Below are 23,067 nucleotides of genomic sequence, written 5' to 3' on the forward strand. Positions count from 1 at the left end.
AGTATGAGCATGTACGGCACTCATTACTTAGTTGGGGCTCCTTTTGCCTGAGTTACTGCAGCAATGCGTCTGTGGCACTGCTCAGGTGTTATGAGAGCCAAGGTTGCTCTGATGGTGGCCTTCAGCTCTTCTGCTTTGTTGGGTCTGGCACGTTGCATCTTCCTCTTCACAATACCCCAGATTTTCTATGGTGTTAAGGTCAGGCGAGTTTGCTGGCCAGTTAAGAACAGGGATACCGTGGTCCTTAAAGCAGGTACTGGTAGCTTTGGCACTGTGTGTTTGTAAATGAAATCTGAAAGCAGCAGGAAGCATAAAATGCACAAAAATGTCCTGAAAACGCGGTGGACCAACACCAGAAGATGACATGACACCCAAACCATCACTGACTGTGGAAACTTTACACTGGAGCTCAAGCAAACGTGGATTCTGTGCCTCTCCTGCTCTTCCTTCAGTCTCTGGGACCCCGATTTCCAAAGGAAATGCTAAATTTACATAACTTTGGAGAACTCAGCAGCAGTCCAGTGCTTTTTGTCTTTAGCCCAGGCGAGGCGCTTCTGACGCTGTCTGTTGTGCAAGAGTGGCTTGACACAGGGATAGCGACAGCGACATGAAACCTGTATCTTGCATACGTCTGTGCGTTGTGCTTCTTGAAGCACTGACTCCAGCTGCAGTCCACTCTTTGGGAATTTGTGAGTCCACTTTTGTTTCACAATCCTCTCCAAGGTGCAGTTATCCTTATTGCTTGTTCACTTTTTTCTACCACATCTTTTCCTTCCCATCGCCTCTCTATTAATGTGCTTCGACACAGAGCTCTGTGAACAAAATTCTATATTTTACTATTATATACAATATATTCAAATTTTCTGATATACTGAAATTGGGATTTTCATTAGTTGTCAGTTATAATCAGCAAAATGTAAAAAAAATGAACATGTGAAATATATCAGTCTGTGTGTAAAGAATGAATATAATATACAAGTTTCACTTTTGAATGGAATTAGTGAAATTATCTATCTATATATATATATATATATATATAGAGAGAGAGAGAGAGAGAGAGAGAGAATTTATAATGCTTTCTAAATATGAATGTGTGTGTGTGTGTGTGTGTCTATTGTTTTAAACCATAATAACAAAAGACAGAGCACACTTATAAAACAAAACATTTATTCACTGAGCACCATTCAAATATGAAAAAGAAAAGGGTAATTCTCTATTATTGTTTCATACTAGAAGATAAACAACACTGTTACTTACTTTCTACTTTATCTTTCTAAATGTCATAGAAAGATTAAACAGTGAAAAGTTATAATGTGGTTGTGGCCTCTTTCAGCTTTTAAAATGAATGCCATTTAAAGTATGTACTTTTTTAGTTTTATGTGCTGCTTTTACATTATAAATTAGACTTACCGCCTCTCTTAAATACTAGTTTAAATGCAAGTTCACAAAACCGGAGCTCCGTGAGTGTGTAAAAGAAAACGAAACGAGAAAATATTAATACAGTGCATTTAAACAAGTTCCAAAACTCTCTCATATGAATATGGTATATCCAAATATTCATGTCTAAATATTGCCATTTAATCTGATTAAAAATAAGTATCTTTTTCTATCGATGTTTGTGGTTTCAAATTTGTAGTTAATACATTACCAATCCACACAGAAACTCTGTATTAGTCGTTGTGAGCAGGGGCTAACGTCATCTGAGAAGGCACAGAGTAATGCGGTGAATTCATAAAATACATCTACAATTGCCTGGCTGAGGTATTCTTTGGTATTCTAATAGAAGACGGTGGGTCGTTGCTTGAACAGTATCAGTGGGTGATTTATACATATTTACATCATGCTTAGAGAAAAAGTGAAACATGATTGCAGTGCCATTTTTTCCTGGCTTGTAACTTCTCGCAGGAGCTCTCTCCCTAATAAAAGAGTAGATTGGATATTTCCCCCAGCAGTCCAGCTACCGCTGCTCCCTACATCTGCATTACTTTACTTTAAAATTGTCAGCTTTCTAGTTCCTTCCAGGGTTCTGGATGTAGCTGTTCTCAATGCAAAGCACAATGAAGTGGTTTGAGCAGCTACGCGTGTGTTGTCCCAGCAGCCTGCCGGTCTGCAGGAGAGACGCCTGTCCCGTCACCGCCATATCCCCGGTCCGCCAGGCCTCACAGTAGCTAGTTGTCATTCGGATGCCTGCGGTATTCGAGCCATGCCACACCAGTTTCTGAGGCCTTGAGTCATAATAACATACAATTTATTAATTCATGTTTGATCACAATATAAGAAATGTTAAATTAGATTAACCTAAAAGGTTCAAATATATATGTATGAATGTACAGTATATTGTGTACGTTCACGTTTGCTCACAATATAAGAAACAATATTAATTTACATGGCTTAGAGCCATAATATAAAATTCATTCATTCATTTTTTGTTTATAATATAAAAAATAATATACGTTTAGATAACTTGAATGATTAAAATGCACGTACAAATGCAGATATTTCTATTTTTCCAGTTTCTGAAGCCTTGAGCCATAGTATACAATCTTTTCATTCATAATATAATATACAAAATCTATCTAAATCTAAATTACTAAAATAACCTGAAAGATTAAAATATATGTAGAAATTAATATTTTTCTGAACATTAATCATATATATCCAGTCGGCCTTCTGAGGCCCTGAGCCATAGTAACAAAATTTTTGTAATTCACTTTTGTTCATAAGAAATAATATTAATTTAGAAACACAAAAGGTTTAAATATATGTAGAAATGTACATATGCATGTTTTCAGAATATAAGTCACATTTTTTTACTTTGTGTCTACAAAAACAGCACACAGAAGGGAATACAGCACTGATTAGCAATGCTTTTCTTGTATTTACTACTATTTTACATTATTTCTAAATAACAAAATGTGACTTAAATGTTTATAGTGTTTATACTGTTTATGTTTTGTTTTATTACTGCTATTTTACATTTACATTACATTATTTCACTTATACGCCAACGTTTTTTTTCTTCACCAATGTTATTTTGACCTAGAACTTAATTTTCAGAAAATAGGGTGTCTATGATTAACAAATTCTTTGATTATACGTTGTTATATCCCTAGGATCCAAAATATTGCAGCAACTAGAAACTCAAAAGGTTAGCAGACAAATTAATTCAATAAACATGTTTACCAAGCTTGCTCTGTCATGACATTTTGTCCATCAAAGGAATAAATCGGTGTAAGTGGATCAAAAACAGCCCCGTCACCAGAGAACATAGCCATCCAGCTGCCGAAGAGCACATCTCCCTAGAGAGGAAACACAAGATGCTAAATTTAGACCGCTAAACTTAGGCAAACTACATGTAATAAGAGCACACTTGATTAAAATCTACTGTTGCAAGAACGCTCCGTTACATACTTTGAGGTTCACCACTGGCAGGCCGAAGCGGTCCCCTTTCTTGACGATGCTGGAAAGGTCTTGTAGGTGAGAGGAGAGGAAAGCTCTGTAAGTGGATGTCAGGCCCCTGGCACGGGCTTGCTGGTAACACTGATAATCTGCCCCTCGGATCCGTGCATGTCCCCTGTGAACGGGGCATTGAGTGCCACCAGGTGTAACTGAGAAGATCAAAGGCCGAAGGTCACGTCAAAGCGCTCACCTTTTCATATCAATTATTTAAAAAGCAACAAGGTTAAGCAACCCTTACCACTGGCATTGAGTGAGCGTTCTGTTGAAAAACATGGTAGTCTGGCAGGAAGCTCTTCAACTCCTGCAATGACCATTCGATATTCACATCAGACATTAAAATACAGTATACAACATTATAAATGAAATGTCACTGATTCTAGAATACTAATAACAGTTCTCTTGGTTTGATAAATGGTAGATGAGTTAAGATTCTAAGACCATACTGGGAATCGCTACCGTATTGGTTATCTGCCCATATTAGATATTTTGTATATTTTTTTTTCATTTGTTCTTGGTGATCGTATGTCTTTATTCAGATAGGAAGGAAGCAAAGTGGGAGAGAGAGGGGTATGGAATTGAGAAAGGTCTCAAGTTGGGATTCGAAACAGGGAAGCCCAAAGCAACAACGGCGCTAAATGCCAGCGCACTGCCACAAGGTTATCGGCCATGACAGCTTTTGTATAATTTATCAGTACTTTATTTAGTATTTAATTATTCATACTAACTTTGATGAACCTTTCATTCGACCTTTCATTTCATTTCTTTAAGCTAATTTAAAACGTAAATTTTACAACAAATAACATCTTACTGTAAAGAATGTTTATTACAAATAGAATGCTTATTACTAAACAAAAATGTTTGTTAAATTAAATGAAGTTGAAATATAAATATTAGATGGAAAAATGTACTTAAGCTAAGCATAAACTAAAAATTAGCTTTAAATGAAGTAAAAAGTACAAATGTTTGTGTATTAGTTATCTGTGTAATAATTATCATTTCATTCTAAATTAGAAAGTTTATTGGTATCTCAAAAAAAAATTGAATAGAGCTACATTCACAGACTAGTGTATATGTATGACGCATAACCCACCTGGCTATGAACTCTAGGTACACTCATGTCGCTGGGTCTGCTCAGGCCTTGTGACAAATCAGGTGAGGAACTTTCCTCACGAACTTGGATTAGCCCTCCTAGCTAACAACACAGTTACACATCAGAAAATGTTTGAATAAGCAGACAACAAAGAGCAAAGTTTCTCTATTTAGTCTTGTTTTTAAGGACGAATGTGAAAAGTAGATACCTCAACTTTCCTCCAGCCCCCTCGTACCCTGAAATACAGTTCACTCTTGTCTATAACATATGCCAGAGTCCCTTCTGCAGTCTGAACAGTCTCTCTTATCAAGGCTTGACTGTTTTCATATGTTATCACCTGGGAAAGCCAAGAAAGCAGTCACAATCTAGACAAGCATAAAAAAAAACGCAAGGCGCATTTAATCTTTTATGAGCTCGCTGAGGTTCGTGCCATCTGACTTACAAGGTTTCCATGGCCGGGAGCACCAGGTGGCCCTGGAGGACCAGGAAGACTTGCAGCTGAGACAGAAACAAGTAAAACAGAGTTTTGGTGCATTATTAAGTAGTTGATAAGAGGTTTTAAGCCCCGATAAAGTCACTGAAAATGACTCCGGAGAAAAAGAATGTGCCCGGGCTAGTCATCTAAAGTTTGGAAAAAGTTCTCTTTCTGAAGTCACGATAAAGAAGGAATTTGATGATACCAGAGCCATACGGAGACGGAGCGCCTGGTGGTCCAGGAGGTCCCGGTGGCCCCTGTGGTCCTGGAATTCCATAACCAGGCAGTCCTGGAGGCCCAGAGGGACCAGTATCCCCAGGAGGACCGACAATTGAGTCACCCTTTGGTCCCTAAAACATAAAGCATCACATTAGGCATGGAATGAGAGAGGACAGACGTCCACTCAGTCAAAATGTACTGTATCAAATGAAAGATAGTCTCAGCTAATGTCTTTTTTCAGATGACTTACCACAAGGCCTGTCCTCCCAGGCAGCCCCTGTGGGCCAGGCACACCTGGATCCCCCTTTTCTCCCTTTTGCCCCTTGTAGCCAATATCACCTTTAGCGCCCTTAGAGACACAAAACTCAATGTTGTCAGCAACAGCAATGGCAACTACAACACTAAGGAAATGTAGCTGTTCTGATCACTCATTATCACTATTATTACTTTGTCAAATTTGATCATCATTATTTGTTTGAAACTTTTTTGTGCTTTTTTTTTCAAAGGCTGTCAAGACAACAGTTTAAATACCCTGTCACATATGATGCATTCACGCCTTATTGGAACATAAATATACGATTCTGACTAATAAAAAGCATTCACATCCTTGTAATTACAACTTGTAAACTTGCAAACTTGAGTTTAGTGATTTTTTTCTATTTAATATTTCCAATAAATTACACTGATTTATTTTGACCGTAATTCATGACATTGTCGGAGGACTAAGTAGAATGTCATAGTTGTCATGTAGGAATTATGGTAATTATGACACAGCATGAATGCACCATTACATGCATTATGTGCAAGTTGTCCATCTTAAGATTTAAGTGTGATTATAGAATCTATACAAACTTAAGATATTTTTTCACGTGATATTTGACATACTGAACAAGTTCTTACCTCATAACTATGAGGAAACAAAGGCACTGTGAAGAAAAAAACCCCATTAGGATCATTGTTGAGGTCTAGTCATTGGACAGTCTGTCAATGCCATATAGACACTTATATTAGGTGTACTTACATTTATATGAATCATTTGGTACAGTGCACTTATTGTTTACATACATGCATATTTTTTGAATACCATTATGTAAATACATTTGTAATTCATTTATGTAAACCCATACCACCAAACCCGTCCATACCATACCCATTTCCCACCTCAATAGCGGCAAAAGTGTTTGCAATACAGTGTGGTCGCAAATAAGTATATAGTAGTTTGCCACCTAATATAAAATGTGACCCTATTTTTTGTATTTGTTTATATGAATTCATTCATTTATTCAATTAAAACTAATACATAAAAATCTATGTCAAATGTGCCAGATTTTTCCAGAATGACCCATTTTAATCTGTATTACAAGGACAGGTTTATGGGAAAAAAATCAATACATTAATATAACATTTTATTACAACAATCCCTACAAATGTTCCCAATTGTAGCTCCTCTAAAGGCAGACAACTGTACTTCTAAGTACTTCTTATTAGTGGTATACAGTTGATTGTTATACTGTGTACCTTGCAATTTAATCAATTATATACAAATGCAATGCACGATTATAGTTAATTTCCTAAAACATTTTTTAAAGCATTTTTTCATACCTGCAGTTCCAGGCAACCCAGGATTTCCCACATCACCCTTGTCCCCTTTGACTCCTAATGACGCTCTTCCATTGCCTGTTTAAATGCAAAAACACATTAAATATGTAATACATCATTATAAAAAATAGCTCAAAAGACTGCTAAATTTAAGATCTGCTGCATATACCTTGTTGTGAATTGTTGTTGTTGACCTGTAAGACAAACATTTTATTTGTATCAAATTAGACAACATTTTGAACAGAACAGAAGTGATGATGGAAATATTGTATGATATGAAATATTAAAAGGATATGGACCCATGCCGCTAATGTCAGCATATTCAGGAGTGAACGGTTTTGTTAGTGTGACATTTTCAAAATGTACACAGCATTCAAAATCCCATAATACCATGAATTCACTGCTGAGCCCAACAAATGTTAGAGCTCATGCAACATGCTTTAGTGAGCTTAGGAGAGCGCCTCAGATGAGATGAGATGAAATACTGGGTTAAAAAACCACGGAGAAAAACTCCTGAATTTGTAAATAACAGCATAACACAGGCATTATTCAGTTGCAAAATATATCATAATAAAAAATCTAATAAAATATTCCCTTTACAAAAATTTTATTGAGATATTTTTTAAAACTAACCCTGTTCTATGCTGCTTTTAAGACCATGAACCCAGGAATAATCCAGAAACACCTCAGAAAGCAAAGTAGGCGGGGCTAGTGTATTAGGGGGAGGAGCTGAGCCAGAAGAACATGCACCGCACCCCAAGACAAACCACTAATCAGAGAATTTCACTCATTAACTTACTGGTATTTTGCAGTGTGGTCTAGGAGGAACTGGGAAAACTGTCTTTAGAGCAGAATCATTTCAAGACTTTTGTGAAAATTGCATTTTAGGTTAAAGCACACTTTGATGCGCCATACATATTTAATTTCCATACGCTGCAAATCTGATAAGAAGACAAACTTACTCCATTGAGACCAATTACTCGTCCTGGTGGCCCTGGAGGTCCAGGTGGGCCCGGTGGACCCTTTAATACAGATTGAAGTCATTTTATTTAATTAGATTTAACATAATGGAAGCATCATGTCACAAAGAAAAAAAATCACTTACAGGGGGACCACTAGAATCTCCCTTGTCCCCTTTCCTTCCAGCTATTCCAGCTCGGCCCTGAAAGAATTTCGAAGGAATTAGTGGAAATAGGCCTTTATGAGATGGTGAGAGTATAAATAAACATACAAAAAACAAAACAAAACAAAACCAAATAAAATTACCGGTCGACCAGGAAGTCCATATTCTCCTTTTTGTCCAGGTGGTCCAATTGGCCCCTAAAGATCAAAGAAAAACATACATATTCTTCAGTTGCTGTATTTATGGATGCATGATTCAGTTTTTGTTTGAGAGATGCATCTTACCACAATCCCAGGCCATCCAGAGGGGCCGATGTCTCCCTGCAAAGTACAGCAGTGCCAATGTCAGACCATTGAGGACCAGTGATGGGAATAATAGCGTTAGAAATAAACGCGTTACTAAATGCGTTATTCTTTTTCCCGTAACAAGTAATCAACGATGTTAACGTTACTGATAATAAAATGCAGAGTTATAATAAAGTATTATAGGCTAATACTATTGCATACGCAGTGTGATGTACGTAGTATTTGACTTACTGCGTTAAGCAAACGCAGACAAATGATATCTTAAACACCACCACGTGTCCTAAGCTCAGTCAACATGACAAATATGCAGTCATCTTATAATGCTAAATTAAAAACAAAATAATATTATAATGCTATAAAAAATTCCTATGACGATTTTATTGCCAAGGTAACTATAGAGAGTTGATAATGTTTATAATAATAATGAATTTCATAGGTGTCTCTCACATTGTCCTACAAAAACATAAAAAGTGTTCGGTAATGTACAATGCTATATAATAATAATTCATTCTATTTAGTGTTCATTTATTCATTTAACATATTTAACATTGGGGACATCCAAGTTATTTGACATATTAGATTGTTTTTAAATAACAGAATATTTACTTTCCCTGGTAATTAGTTACTTTAATAATAATAATGTAACTCAGTTACTATTTGTGAGTAGTAACTAGTAACTATAACTAATGACTTTTTTAAAGTAATGTGCCCAACAGTGTCGAGGAACAACAAAAAGTTAAAGCTCAAAAAGTAGATAGTTCAACCTTCATTCCCTTCGGTCCTCTGGGTCCTTTCAGGCCTGGTATTACAGATCCATCAGCAGCTATTGATACGCCAGGCTCCCCTTTTCTCCCTATCAGACAATACAACAAATGATATTCCATAAAATGTTACTTTATGGCAATCCTGCTAAATAGTTATATTATAATCCAGTATAATATGAGCAATTGGTAAAATGATCTACTTCAGGTGCTGTAAGCAATTTCAGCTACTAGGTTCTGCTAACCCTAAACACATAAGAGAGAGCGTGGGCTTCTTCTTGGCAGTGTTAAGAGTTTCTGGGGTGTCACAGAGTTAGTCCTCAGGAGACCTATTTCAATGATCTCTGAGTTGGTAAGAACATTTTATGTGTGGTATTCAAAAAAGCTTAGAGCACCTATATGGTAAGCAATCAGACGTGACAGCTAAATTACAGTGGAAAAGACAGCAACTTAGATTTATGAATACTTGAAAATAAAATGAGACCTCATTAGGAAATTTGTCATGTCAATCGTAAGGCAATGATGTGGCGCATTATGTGCAACAAATTATTTATGATCACGTTTATAACCATACCTTCAGTCCTGGAGGTCCTTGAATGCCAGGAAACCCAATTTCACCTTTTGGTCCTCTTGGGCCCTGAGTATTACAACATTAAAGCAAGTTATTTCCACCATTATAATGATTTGTTTGCCAGTTTATAACCCCAAACACCAGACTAAGCCCATTAAAAGTTCTACTCAAAAACATATAAGATATAAAAGAATACGTTGAGATTAACAGATTAACAGAAAATGTTACTTACATTTGTTACTAATCTTCTTTAAAAAAAAATCTATAATCATGGATTTAAATGCTGATAATTAGCAAAGTGGAATTAGTTTATCCAATCATTTTTTTATCCACTTTTCATCACCACAACACTGTTAACCATCTTTACAGCTCACAATGGATGCAATGCAGAAGATTTCATAATTATTCACATTTCTGCTCTTTAATACTCCAAAGCATCCATTCCCTTCCATTGTGAGTGCATTGATGCAACTTTAGTTTTTTTGAGGAAGTGACTAAACTAAAATAATCTTTTTTAGGAAACTCCATATGATCACTAAGAAAGCTCACAACTTTATTGTCAGTATATCATGTTGAAATACTTTTAATGTATAAAGCAGATAGAAACTGAATGCCATTCTTACAGGAAATCCTGCTCTGCCAGGCAAGCCTTCAGGGCCCTGCATCATGCACAGCACACACACACACACACACACACACAGAGAAGCAAGCGAAATATCATCAGCAGTGACATAGATGCAAAGCATGATCAAAGAACAAACCCTTTCCAGATCATGTGGAAATGCCAGGCGTTTAGCAGCATTGTGCTGTGAGGAGTTGGAAAGATCTTGCAGATTTTTGTATCCTTAGAGCTGCGATTGCTCCTGGACACATTTCTTACAAAATTATGTTTAAAAGCTGACGTTTGTACTATTCATGCTAAACATGCTGCATCTTAAAAAGCTTTTGAGGGGAAAACAGTGAGCTGCTTTACGTACCATGGGGCCTGGAGGTCCTCTGATCTTAGTGAGGTTCAATTTGGCTGCAGTATCATGAAGAAGGAGCTGGAGGAAAAAATGTTATCTTTTTGGCTCTCGAGCGAAACATAGCAGCAAAACAGGTTACCAGTCTTTATACTTACATCCTGGATGTTAATGGTCGGCCCAGGCATGCCAGGGGGACCGGGAGGCCCTGTGATGCTCAGTCCATCATGACCTCGCTCACCCTAAGTCACAATTAATAAAGCAATTTACAGCATGTTTTACACCCAAAGTGAATTTTTTCAGACAGCAAAAGCATGCTGTGAGCTTTTGGCTTGAGATGAATAGCATCATGCATTATTAACCACTTTGTGTGAAGAATATAAACAATAACTACACATAACTGCTCAAAATATTCTTAGATAAACAATATAATACCTTCTCTCTCCTGGACTTCCCTTGTCCCCCCTTTGGCCCCTGTTTACAACATGGTAAGAACCTCAAAACATTAAACATGAATTGTGGCACAGCTACTAAAGTTTTTAGTTTTTTCATGTGCACACTTTGAAAATTGACACATCGCTTGCTTGAATACTTATTTACTATTCAGTATTTCAATAATTGTACCATTTGACACATATACATTATAATCTATTTTCAGAGTACTCCACAAATGCAAGAAACAGAAGACTGACCCTGGCACCTGGTAAACCAGCTATTCCTGGTATTCCATCCTGTCCCGGCGATCCTGGTTCACCCTGAATAGAGAAGCGGCATGGATCAGGAAACATATTCGTCCATATTTAGATGGTAACTGTTTTTCATTGCAATCTAGAAGTCATTTTGTAAGTTGCCATGATTTTGCCAAGAAAGACATAATCCTAGATTAACATTTTTTTGCAACATTACTGACCAAAAATATAGACTTATCCCAAACCCTACCCCTAAACCTAACACTACCCAAAATATATTCCTAAAATCATTAATAAATGATAGCTTATTAACAAGAGTGTAGTAGCACCTAACCCTGATCATAAGCCTAAAAATTACATTTCCAGAAAAATAATCCTCAGATCCGATTGGTTGATTGGAATGTTGTTAAACGCGTTTGGTGAAATCCCGCTCACCCTTTCAAATGAAAATACTGTAAACCACTTTTGAAATAGGCATTTATTAACATAACAACAGATATGTAGTGGATTCTGTTCAAAGTAAATATATATTTTTTCTGGATTATTATTATTTTCATGTTATCTTCCATATCTTTTTTAATCTTTTTTCCATTAAAAATGTACTTATTATTATTATTTTTAAAATACTTTACATACAGTATATAAGCCAAGTAGCCAGGACTTACATAAATAATAGGATGCATTAATGCATTTTTACAAATTTCTACATTTTTAAAAATACAGCTTAATTTTGAGATTGAAATGCATCACAGTGTATCCTCCTGCCTATATTAAAATAGGATATTTAAATAAGTGATACTTAAATTTGATGTCATTGTACTATTATTAATGTGACTGATCAGTTGAGAAGAGCATTTCTGGGTCTGTGGAATCACAAACTTACACCTAGAACATGAAGTTACCTTCATCCACATGGATTTTATGATTGAGGAGCCAGTCAGGTTTTTTTTTTTACAGACATCGGCGTGACAAACAACTACTGTCTGAATAGGGCTTTTGTGAAATAAAACTCATCTGAGTTTAGAAGCTATTTATATGTAGCGATGTGGTGTGACTTTAATATAATGTAACATACCTTTACAGACAAACCAGGGGCTCCATCTGCACCAGGAAGTCCCTACACAAAGAAAACAGAACAGTCATATTAATAAAATATATTTTTTATTTACCCACAAACACCAAAACATTATACTGGAATGAATTTATAAATGAATGAATAAAAAAAAACCTAACCAATTAATTAATGAATATATAAGTAGATAAATTAATTTTATTTTGATAATAAAATAATAAAATAATAAAATCCATACTTAATATTTTGAGCATAAACATACCTGAGGTCCTGGTGGGCCAGGTAGACCAGGAGGCCCCTTAAAAAAGATTAGGTCTATTCAACAAACACATTTTTTTGTGCACAAAGAAAATGAACTCCGCCGATGTAGCATGCAGTGCACATGCAATTCATAACATGAAATTTATATGAATAAAATTTGAAGATGACATAATAGTGATGCTTTTGTGCACTTACATGATAGCCTTTTGAAATTCCACGTCCGAGAAACAATCCGCTTTCACCAGAACCTCCAAATCCTGTCAAAATAAAACATCCATGTCCTTGGGCTAATGAGTATAGAAGCAAGACCCACTCAAATGATTAAGGCTCTGAATGGATGAAATGGTGTGGTGACCCTGAAAAGTGAGTTTCTACCTCAAAGAATAGATATTATCTCATAACCAATACAGCTCTTTTAAGGTTTTGATTTACAAATCTATGTTTAAAATGATAAGAATTTCCTAACCAAGAATAAATTGAAACACTTGAATGTGACCCTTGTCCTGTTCATGTCATGTGAATTTAGCCTGTTTTGCTTTGGCCTTCGATGTGGCGCACATTTTCCATTAATCATCCCATAAGTACAGGAAATATAAGCCTGGACTACCCTGACCTGTATTTATTTATAGGTTTTTAAGAAACATTTGAGATCTGAGCATCCATGTGCCATTATGTTTTAGATGAACCAGTAGCATGTTATTGACCACATGGTTGGACACCAATGAGTCTCTAAAAACAGAAAAATACTTTGGCGATATCGATTGTTAATTTGATGACTATCAGTTAGGATTTTTCAAACCTTCATAGTGTCCATCATGACGTTATTGCTTAAAGGTCCTGGTGGGCCAGGAGGCCCAGGAGGCCCAGGAATGCCAGGTGGTCCAGGTACACCCCTCGGTCCCATAGGACCAGTAAGGCCAGAGTTACCATTTTCACCCTTAAAAGAAGAATGAAACAAAAGACATAATTTGCATTAGCAACTTGAACCTGTTGCAAATTCTATATGAAATTCCTTATTCAATGATCCCCATAGATTCCTGCTCCACAGATTTCTATTCAAATTAAAATTTTTGAAATAAATAAAAATTGAATCAAGCACTGTTAAATGTGACTCCACCTTAATGCATTATAAACGTGCAGTTATAAACATGATACCTTTGGTCCAGAGGGTCCTCTCATTCCTTGTTCACCCTGTGAAAGAAAGTCCACATTTATAACAATACATTTTTATATTAAACTGAGTAAGATCTTTCTTCAAGATGACACCATTTTTATACCTTTGCTCCTTTGGGACCCTGTTGTCCAGTTAAGCCATCCGGACCAGGAAGCCCTTTAAAGGTCAAACATGTTAAAACACCTGGTTATGACATGTTTTAATACCACATTATAATAACACATTATAAAAGTCTTCATCTATACAAACAAATTATTATATAAAAATAGTAAAAAAATAATGTCATTTTGTTTTGATATGTTTATATACAGAGGTTGGACAAAGTGATGTGAACATCTGGGAAATAGACACTATTTGATTATTTTAACACCTTTAGTGAAATAGGTTCTAGCTGAATATTGTCTATAAAAACATCTGTCACTTGCTTTAGAGATCCTGAATGATGGCTTCTCACTTTTCTTTCTTAAACAGCTCTTAAAAGACTGATAAAAGTCAAGTCCTGGCCAGAGCAGATTTTCGCATAGGTATCTGTGATTAAAGTTTTAGCAATTGCAACTCTTTGGATGTTGTCTTTGTGAAGTTGTGGAAAGTTTCTTTAAATTTACACAAAAATTTTCACCCACTTTTCTTCTTCACGATGCAATCTTTTTTGTCATAATCACCAAACAAATGGACTAAGTCTAGCTAAACAAGCTGAAAAGTCAATTTCACCCTGGCCTTTATAAGAAATTGTCGAACAAATTGAGATACAAACTAAAAAAGGAAACAAGGAAAAGAAAAAACTAAATTATTTATAATTATAATTATAATTATAATTGTTAAAAATAAAATATATTTATAAGAAATATAAAAATATATTAACCCCTATACTAACAGGTGTTCACATTATTTTGCCTAATAATAGTATATAATTATGTTGTGTCTCAACATAATATTAAAATGGCCATTGCTGTTAGTACAAGCAGACAGTTTAAAATAAAAGACAGATTTTCTCCAACATTCGGAAAGGGGAAGCATAGTTTCAAGCTGTCCTGAAATGCAACCTGTGTGTTCATCACCTTTCAACCCGTACTGTTACTTTTCTTTCACACTGCACAACAAATGCTACGGTTTTATTGAGAAATGCCTTTGATGTCTGTTTGTATACCTCATTAATCCTTTACAATTAAATCTTACTCCCACATAAACTGAACCACATATCTTACAGCTTCTAAAGTATCTCTCTATATGTCTATATGTAAGGAGTAAAGTATGATGTAAAGCCATAGCAAGTGTTTGACTGGAGAAAATACATGCAAAAATGTAAACTAATTCAAATCTCAGTTTGCATTCAGGAAAATTTGGACAAGCAGATATTGTTGGAGAGAAGATGCTGTCTTTTCCAACCTACTGGTTCAGTGACCTTAATGAACCAAGGAAATCCCTGTTCTTTACCAAAACCTGAGCCAAACCCAGAGTCAGTGCCAGACCCACTAAACCAGTCCTCAAATAGCTGGGCAATCAAGAGAAGGAAAGAAGACAACATGAATCAGACAAAAGTCGTGATACAACCATCACTTAGCAACACTGGGAAATGAAGGAATTGTCAATGAGTAATATATCTGCTGCTCTGAGTTACTTATTATTTTACGTGGCTTCATTTCATGTTGTCTGAGTGCATTAGACATCATATGTATCATATAAAATGACAGGGCCAATAGGAGAAGCAGATGAGATCTGAATTGTAATGAAATGTAAACTGAGCCTCTCTTCAGCAGCTGATTAAGCTGAAGAGAGAGCATACTCACACGAAGTCCAGGTTGCCCAACTCTCCCATCCTTGCCAGGAGTGCCTGGTGGTCCAGGCAGCAAAGCTCCTAAGGGGCCATTGGGACCAGGTGGGCCAGGTTTCCCTGGAGGCCCCGGAGGACCAGGTGGACCCTAGAATGTGAAATTATCATTTGCAGTGAGATACAGTGACAACCTGAGTGTTAAATTCTAATAAGTACAGTATGTACTGTAAGAATATTGTCAAAACATGGGCAGATTTACTCACTCTAAGACGTTCTGTATCAATGTCGACATCTTCAAATCCAGAGCCGAGGGCATCAAATCCATACTGTTTTTAAAATGTAGAGATTTTCTTAATAAACAGAATGCACAGCATGGACAATTTAAGTTCACACTGTTATTGAATTGAACCAATATTGAACTCAAACAAGTTTAATAAAAGACTATTATCTTTTTTTTTTTAGAGATGCTTTACAGCAGAATTTGAATTTATCTCAAATTTGATTCATTTTGCAACATCAGTCCTGTCATTGTCCTTTTATAAAGCTGCTTTGTAACCGTCTGTATTGTATAAATTGCCATTTAAATAAAGGTGACTTGACTTAATGCATCAGATTTACAGACGCCAAGCAGTGAAGTTACACATCTCATGCTTTGGAAACAAATGCATTTTCCGCCCAACATGAAGTAACACTTAGGCCAAACAGTTTGTGCAACATACTTACTGGAACTTTAATTGGTTTGGATGACCCTGGTGGTCCGGGAAGTCCTGGTGGACCAGGCAGACCAACCCCAGTATCACCCTAAAAGAGTTAAGATGAAATACGAGCTTGAAAAAACAGCAACACAACAGACCAGGTGTTCTGGCTATACTGGGGCATCGTGGATAATCACACGTTTGGGAGGCAGATCAGCTGCATTAGCCCTCACCTTTTCTCCTTTGACTCCAGATTCTCCAGGTAATCCTGGAAGTCCTGGAGGTCCTCTCTGCCCCTGCATTAAAGAGACATTCTATTAAGATGTAGAGACAGATGAAGCCATGAAATTCTATTACATTCAATCCTCTTTAATTTCAACTTGAAAGTAAATAACAAGTGCAGTAACATGCAACAAACCAGTGTGTTAACAAAATATAACAAATACCTGTTTGACACATTAAGCATCAAGACTATTTTTGCACATCTAAAATAACTGGAAGTGGCTGACTCTGGAAGCACATTCAAGTTAAAAAAAGGCCATGTCTGCTCTTAAATAATGTGGATTAAACTCAAATTCAGCAAATTAGACATAAATGGGATGTGAACAACAAATTGTTCGATTTGAAACTATCAAGTTTTTAAAAAAATACAAATTAAATTTTATTTGGTTCACACATCACAGGAAGTCTTAAGGCCCTGATATACTTCAATCAAAATGAAAGAAATTTTGTTTTCAAGTTTACGAATCAGCTCACCATAGCAAACTTTCTAGGGAGTGCGTTTTGAGATACCAAAACACCTTTGAGATACCATTGGTCCGAGACGGTTACGTGTTCTGAAACTCCACCTTCTGTGATGCGGTCAGGCATCTCCAAGTCACTATATAGCTGAGCTGCCACAGATATATCCACACCTGTATGATCGCTGTCAGAGAGACTTTAAAAATTCAGCGAAAGCTAATAAATTACACCAAAGCTTGTGTCACTGTCCCAGAGTGATGCAGAGAGACATCAGATGCAAGTTTTTCAAAGCCATGTACAGAATGAAAGGAAAGGTAGCAGGCAAATATTACACCATGCTGCTGCTGTTATTTTTCTTTCAAATCTAATTTAAAAGGTATACATTTAATTGTTTTTATCAAATTTGTAGGCTATTTAATAGCGCTTGAGAGTCAAGTTTACATTAATCTACAGCCCGCCACAATGTCACAATATTTTGGAAACAGTATACCGTCACTCAGCCTTTTCAAATGTCTTTTGTCCTCAAACTCACAATGAAGAAGAACTTTATTTGAAATATATCAGGGCCTTTACTTTTCTTCAAATTTAATGCTAGAAGAACCTGTTTGTTCTATTTGAGTGTCATCTGATCATTTTGGGTATCAATGTAATTTCAGTCCTGTTCTGCGTGTACATGTAGCCTGCATACTATGTACTTTTTTTATTGTAATTACAACAACTAGGTAATAATTATTATAAGTAACAATGAACATACCTGTAAACCTATCCCTAACAAACAGGGAGTAAAATGTAAGTACAGTCTCTTTTTTTGAGTTCTAAAAAGGATGATTCAGTTAACAATTGTAATTTGTGCACAATAACGCTGATGTATCAATTGAACTTTAATGCGACACTGTACTGAATGTGCTGTCCTTCATCTGCACACATACCAGTATTTTAAACCTGTCCGTATGCAAGCAAATTATTACTCACTGTTTTTCCTTCTTCACCTTTGCGTCCCTGAAAAACATAGACAAGCGGTTAAAAAAAATTGGATTTCACTCAATCTATAAGACATTAAATGGTATATAGTACTAAAGATAAAGGGTTAGACATAGTGTCAAAAAATACTGTCAATACTGTCTCATCATCATAAGGAAATGATCATACAGCTTGTCCATCTTTTCTGGTCTGCCTTGTCTTCCTGGTGGACCCATTGGGCCTTGAGGGCCTCTCTGTCCAGGCTGACTTGAATGTGTGGGTGGGAGAGAAGGTCCTGGAGGTCCGGGGTCCCGGGGCCTGCAGATCCAGGTTCTCCACGCCCTTTTTGCCCCTGGCCAGAACCCTGAGACAGTTCAAGAGATACTATAAATCTTTATTTGAGTAGGCAGTATTATAATGCCATTTTAACCACACTGTAAGAGCAGAAGTCAGTTCATTCAAAGATAAGAATTCATTTTTTTTGTTATAACAGAAAATAAAGTTTAATACTTACATCCCCTGTACTCTGCCCGGTTTCATCTGTTTTATAGGTCCCTGAATGGATCAACAAACAATATTAACATTAGTTTGCTGAAATACTATAATCTAGACAATTAACGTTAATAATAGTATTAATTGTAATTATTTTATCTTAATTAAAGTGTCCTCTCACCTCTAAGCAGCCTCTCATCTATAGGGTCACATGTCCTGAAAACTCTCCTTCGTCCATGTCTGGTAGCACAGTGGGCGGAGCTTGGACAGGATAGGTCGGTCTCACGTGCCTGCAAGCAATAATACATCAACTGATTCTTATAAAATATATTCGCTATAATAATGTAAACTACACATCTCATTCTATTTATTAAGATTATTTGTTGGCATGGTTTAAAAACTTTATTTCATTAAAGTTATTAGTGGCACCACACTGAATGGCAGGTTTCCAAAATTGCTACCACTCCTAACTGACCCATGTCTTCCATTGTTAGGACAAACTTGATCTGAGCTGGTTGAGCTGAGATTTAACACGTGAGAGTGATTAATAAACTACAGGTTCCAACCTTGTTAGTCAACTGAACTTCTATAAACTATTTCTTTTTCTTGAAGTGCCTCTGATATTTATGCTAACACATAAATGTAATGTATTTTCACAACAACTTACACATTACATTCTTGCAATAGACTTTAATCATTTTTATCATTTAATAATATATATAAAAAAATTGGTGAATCCCTGGCTGGGAAATAATTCGTCTTGGTTCACTCCTGTCATGCATTGCAATGCATTACATCAGAGCAGCTTGTAACTGGGTTTCATGTCTCTTGATGGTATTAATGCCACCCCTTCCATTACATGTTTTAGAGAGCCATGTTCGAATATATATATTTTTAATGTAAAGCTGTCATATTTCTTAAGTGTGTTATACGCTGTATTTAGTGTATATTTTTGAGCTCAGCAACTCCTTCCCTATTCATTTTCATTAGATGGAGCATCCTACAAAAACATCTGTTCCGAGCAAAACATACATTTCATTTTTGGGTGAACTATCCCTTTAGCATTAAAAAGTCCTCTCTTTACATTTAAAGAGAAAACTAAAACGGCAATGTTTTTTGCATTAGTGTGTATACATAAATGGTGTTCTTCTATCATGTGTTTCTGTGAGAGAACATTTAAACTCTTTGATTCCTCTGAATAGAACTAAACGCAACTCTCCTAGAGGAGAATGAATCATTTAAGCTTCCTGTTTGGCAAAGATAAATAAAGCATACCGTCAATAAAGATATAATTACATTGACTACAAACACGCACATAACAAGACAAAACAAATATGACAATGATTTATGCTCATCTTCCTCTTTCATTCATTTGTGAATGTAGATTTTGTTTTGTTTAATGATTTTTGATGAATAACTACATTCAAAAGATTTTTTTGTATCAGTATAACACCTTTGATCAATTTAACGAATTCTTTCTGAAGGCATATAACACATAACCAGTAAAAGGTATAACGGTCCTGGATAATGTATGGCTTTAATAAATGCCACATTTTAAAACAATTAAACACATTTACATGGCAATACCATCTAACTTGTTGATAGAAATATTAATTTTATTAGGGTTAATAGATGTCATGTAAAGGTTTAATGTAAACCTTTTCCTTGTCTTCTCTTACATTTGTCTGACCGAACATCACTTCATGTCTCCCATGTTCTTCTTCATCATCATAATCACCATCACCACTTCTGTCCCGGAGGCCTGCAACTGCAAAAGCATCACGATAAACTCCACCACAAGAGGGAGTGCCAGCCATACTACAACCATGCCCAAGCGTGCATTTTGCTATCTCAAATTTGCATCAATAAAACAGCGTAAACAGTGTAATTATACTCCAAGACAAATCACACAAACAGGGTCGAGAGAGTAATGAAAAGCGCTCACGCTGGGGTCATCCTCCTCACACTGCTCTTCCGCCGCCCTAGGGTCCGGTTTTATTACCAGCTGTTGAATAGACCCCTGACGGAATAAGAAAGACAAGGTAAGAGGAAGAAAAGGTTTTGTTGTTCGGCCGGTTAATGCAAAATCATATTGTTTGTTTACTAAATTGCTGTGTATATTTGCAGAATGCCAAGTGGTTAATCGTGTTCATACACAAGTGCTGCCTGGAGCTGTAAACTACTGTCAGGAGGAGATCTGTTCGGTTGTTTTCATTCTAACAGCAGTAGACAGCGTTCATGAGTACAGCAGCACAAACTCTTCCAGCGCTTAGTGATGTGCCAGAAACGCTTAAGGGAAGGTAATAAATTTTGTGCAATTATCAGCAGGCTTTCTGTTGAAGCACCTCCTGCTTTACTCATTAGGATTTAATGGGTTCATTAAGCCACACTTTCATTCAGGTACAGCTGGGATTTATGGACGGCCATCAGCTACTTTCATTATTAAAGGCATTAAGAAACGTCCTAGTCCAAACAACCATAAAACAATGACAAGCAAAACTCAATTAGAACCTGTTACAGATAACACATATTAACACAATAAATTTCATCAGCATCACCTCTGAAGGGAGACTTGAGCAGAACAAAGCTCAACAACAAAACTGGCTTGTGCAAATAACAGGAGAATACGACAGTAATTGCAAGTCTGAACCTGGGACCTATGGGGTTTTAGTCAGGTCTATAAGTAGCATTATTTCTCTCTGTAATTGTACAGTATGTGAGAGATTCATTGTTAGTTGCTTCTCTTTCCTTGAAGGAGGCCCATCTAGCATTATGCCACTTATCACAAAGGATTCGACCTTCCTGAAGTGTTCTCCATGACAACACACCTCCTTAACACAACACACCAACACGAGGGACAAAAGCTCCTCAGCTGGAATTGTTCATATGGGCAGAGGACAAAGTCAAATTAAAACTTTAAAAAACCCAACCATTTTATTATGTTGAGTGTCGTAGAATGTAAATGTGGTCGGCTAATGTTTAGGATACTGTTTTACCTAATCATTTTTATTAAATAAAATATTTTAATCATTTGTATGCTCCAATAATTGGCTGAAATTAGTCAACTACTTGAAAATATGGAAATATAGGCGCAAAAAAATCTAAATGCTTTAAATTAAAAACCTTTAAATTTGTCCAAATTAAGTTCTTAGCAATGTATATCACTAATAAAAAATAATAATTTTAATATATTTACAGTAGGAAACTTTCAACTTTAATGTCCTAATGATTTTAGGGATAAAAGCAAAATCGATAGTTTTGACCAATGCAATGTATTTTTTAGCTATTGCTACAAATTAAGCCCAGAGACTTAGAATGGTTTGTGGTCACATATGTCAAAAATGAGCTTTGATTAAAAAAAATGACGATACAATATGAAAAGTCTATGTCATTTTGTCTAAATAAAATATAACATTCAACAAATATACAATAAAATCTAAAAGTGAATTTAGGCTTCACAACATTACAATGTATAGTACGAAATGTACATTTAACATGAGTTATAGCGAAGGTAATCTAAGCATGAAAACTTGGGAAAATAAGAATGCATCGTTATTCAATATCAAATTATATTAAAATGCCATGTCAGTATTCCATCCATGACAGTTTATCATCACAGTAAACATTACCAGAATGAAAGCACATCGCCTTTTTGAACTCTTACTTTGCTCCAGGTAGCTGTGAACAACCTTGAGCAACTTTTAATCATGGATCGATGATAAATGATAAAGCGATAAAATTAATTTCAATGTGAGCCAGTCAATTTACCAAAGGTACATATGTTCGAAGCCCCAGGCACACGTCAATAAACGTCATGACTTGAAAGCAAAGGCAAAGCAAAGCTCTTCTTCTACATACCGTTCTGTTTTGTGAGGCGTTTGTGATAAAGTTTCTGAGATCTGAAAAAAAATTTAAATGGTGACCTACCACAAATTTGTCCAGGCCAGTACTGCCCGCATTTGCCACGAAGATACCCGAGCCTTGCTTAAAGCTGAGGGGGGCTGCTGGCTTCTCTTCAGGGGGCGCTGTGGTACTCTCGCAATCCATGTAGAGGCCGAACCTCCTCGTGCTCGACCGTCAGCGTGAAGCGGTTCCACTGCTGTGTCATATCAGGCACTTTAAAGGAAGCCACCTCCATGGTCTCTGCGAGCTCTGGCTCACTGTAATACAGTACAATCCTCTGGGTCTTATCCTCCAGTGGGTGTCAGGGGCCAAGCCCAGGTGGGCGATCCTCTGAGAAGGATCTGTGATGGCCGAACAGGACCCCTCCTCGAGAGTTGGAGGGCTTGACGGTGACAATAATGGCAAAATCCATGAAGAAGGGCTCAGGAACAAAGGATTGGGTCAGTCGACCTACATTAGCGTTAGGCCCAAAACTGTAAGCAGGGAAACCCTCGTAGCCAGTGATGAAGGACACAGATGGAGGAAGAGGAACACCAACTAGATCAGTCAGGACTAGGTGACCCTTGGACCCTCGCTCTGAAATAAAACACCCAGCAACAGGGAGAATCACTAAAATGAAGAACAATATAAAGTCCCATAATCTCTTATTTATAAAACTTCTGTTTCTCCTACATAAGCATACAGTCTAAAATGTTGAACAAGACAAAAGTGCTGCTTTAAAGATCAGAAACAGGGTTCTTCACTC

At 36.4% G+C, this 23,067-nt stretch overlaps 1 protein-coding gene and 2 long non-coding RNA genes across 3 annotated transcripts in view; all 3 read right to left on the bottom strand.

Annotated features, from left to right (window-relative positions):
• tox (thymocyte selection-associated high mobility group box) overlaps positions 1 to 23,067 on the bottom strand; it is an 839,643-nt gene that overhangs the window by 561,916 nt on the left and 254,660 nt on the right. The window lies entirely within an intron of this gene.
• Positions 9,112 to 10,828, bottom strand: LOC122359505. The gene is made up of 5 exons (XR_006252709.1): positions 10,723 to 10,828; positions 10,580 to 10,645; positions 10,226 to 10,261; positions 9,606 to 9,668; positions 9,112 to 9,123 (listed from the first exon to the last, which is right to left on the bottom strand). It is a non-coding gene; the product is annotated as an uncharacterized LOC122359505 (long non-coding RNA).
• LOC122359532 lies at positions 18,269 to 18,690 on the bottom strand. The gene is made up of 3 exons (XR_006252716.1): positions 18,601 to 18,690; positions 18,442 to 18,482; positions 18,269 to 18,291 (listed from the first exon to the last, which is right to left on the bottom strand). It is a non-coding gene; the product is annotated as an uncharacterized LOC122359532 (long non-coding RNA).

This window comes from Puntigrus tetrazona, chromosome 2, assembly GCF_018831695.1.
Source record: "Puntigrus tetrazona isolate hp1 chromosome 2, ASM1883169v1, whole genome shotgun sequence".
NCBI lineage: Eukaryota > Metazoa > Chordata > Actinopteri > Cypriniformes > Cyprinidae > Puntigrus > Puntigrus tetrazona.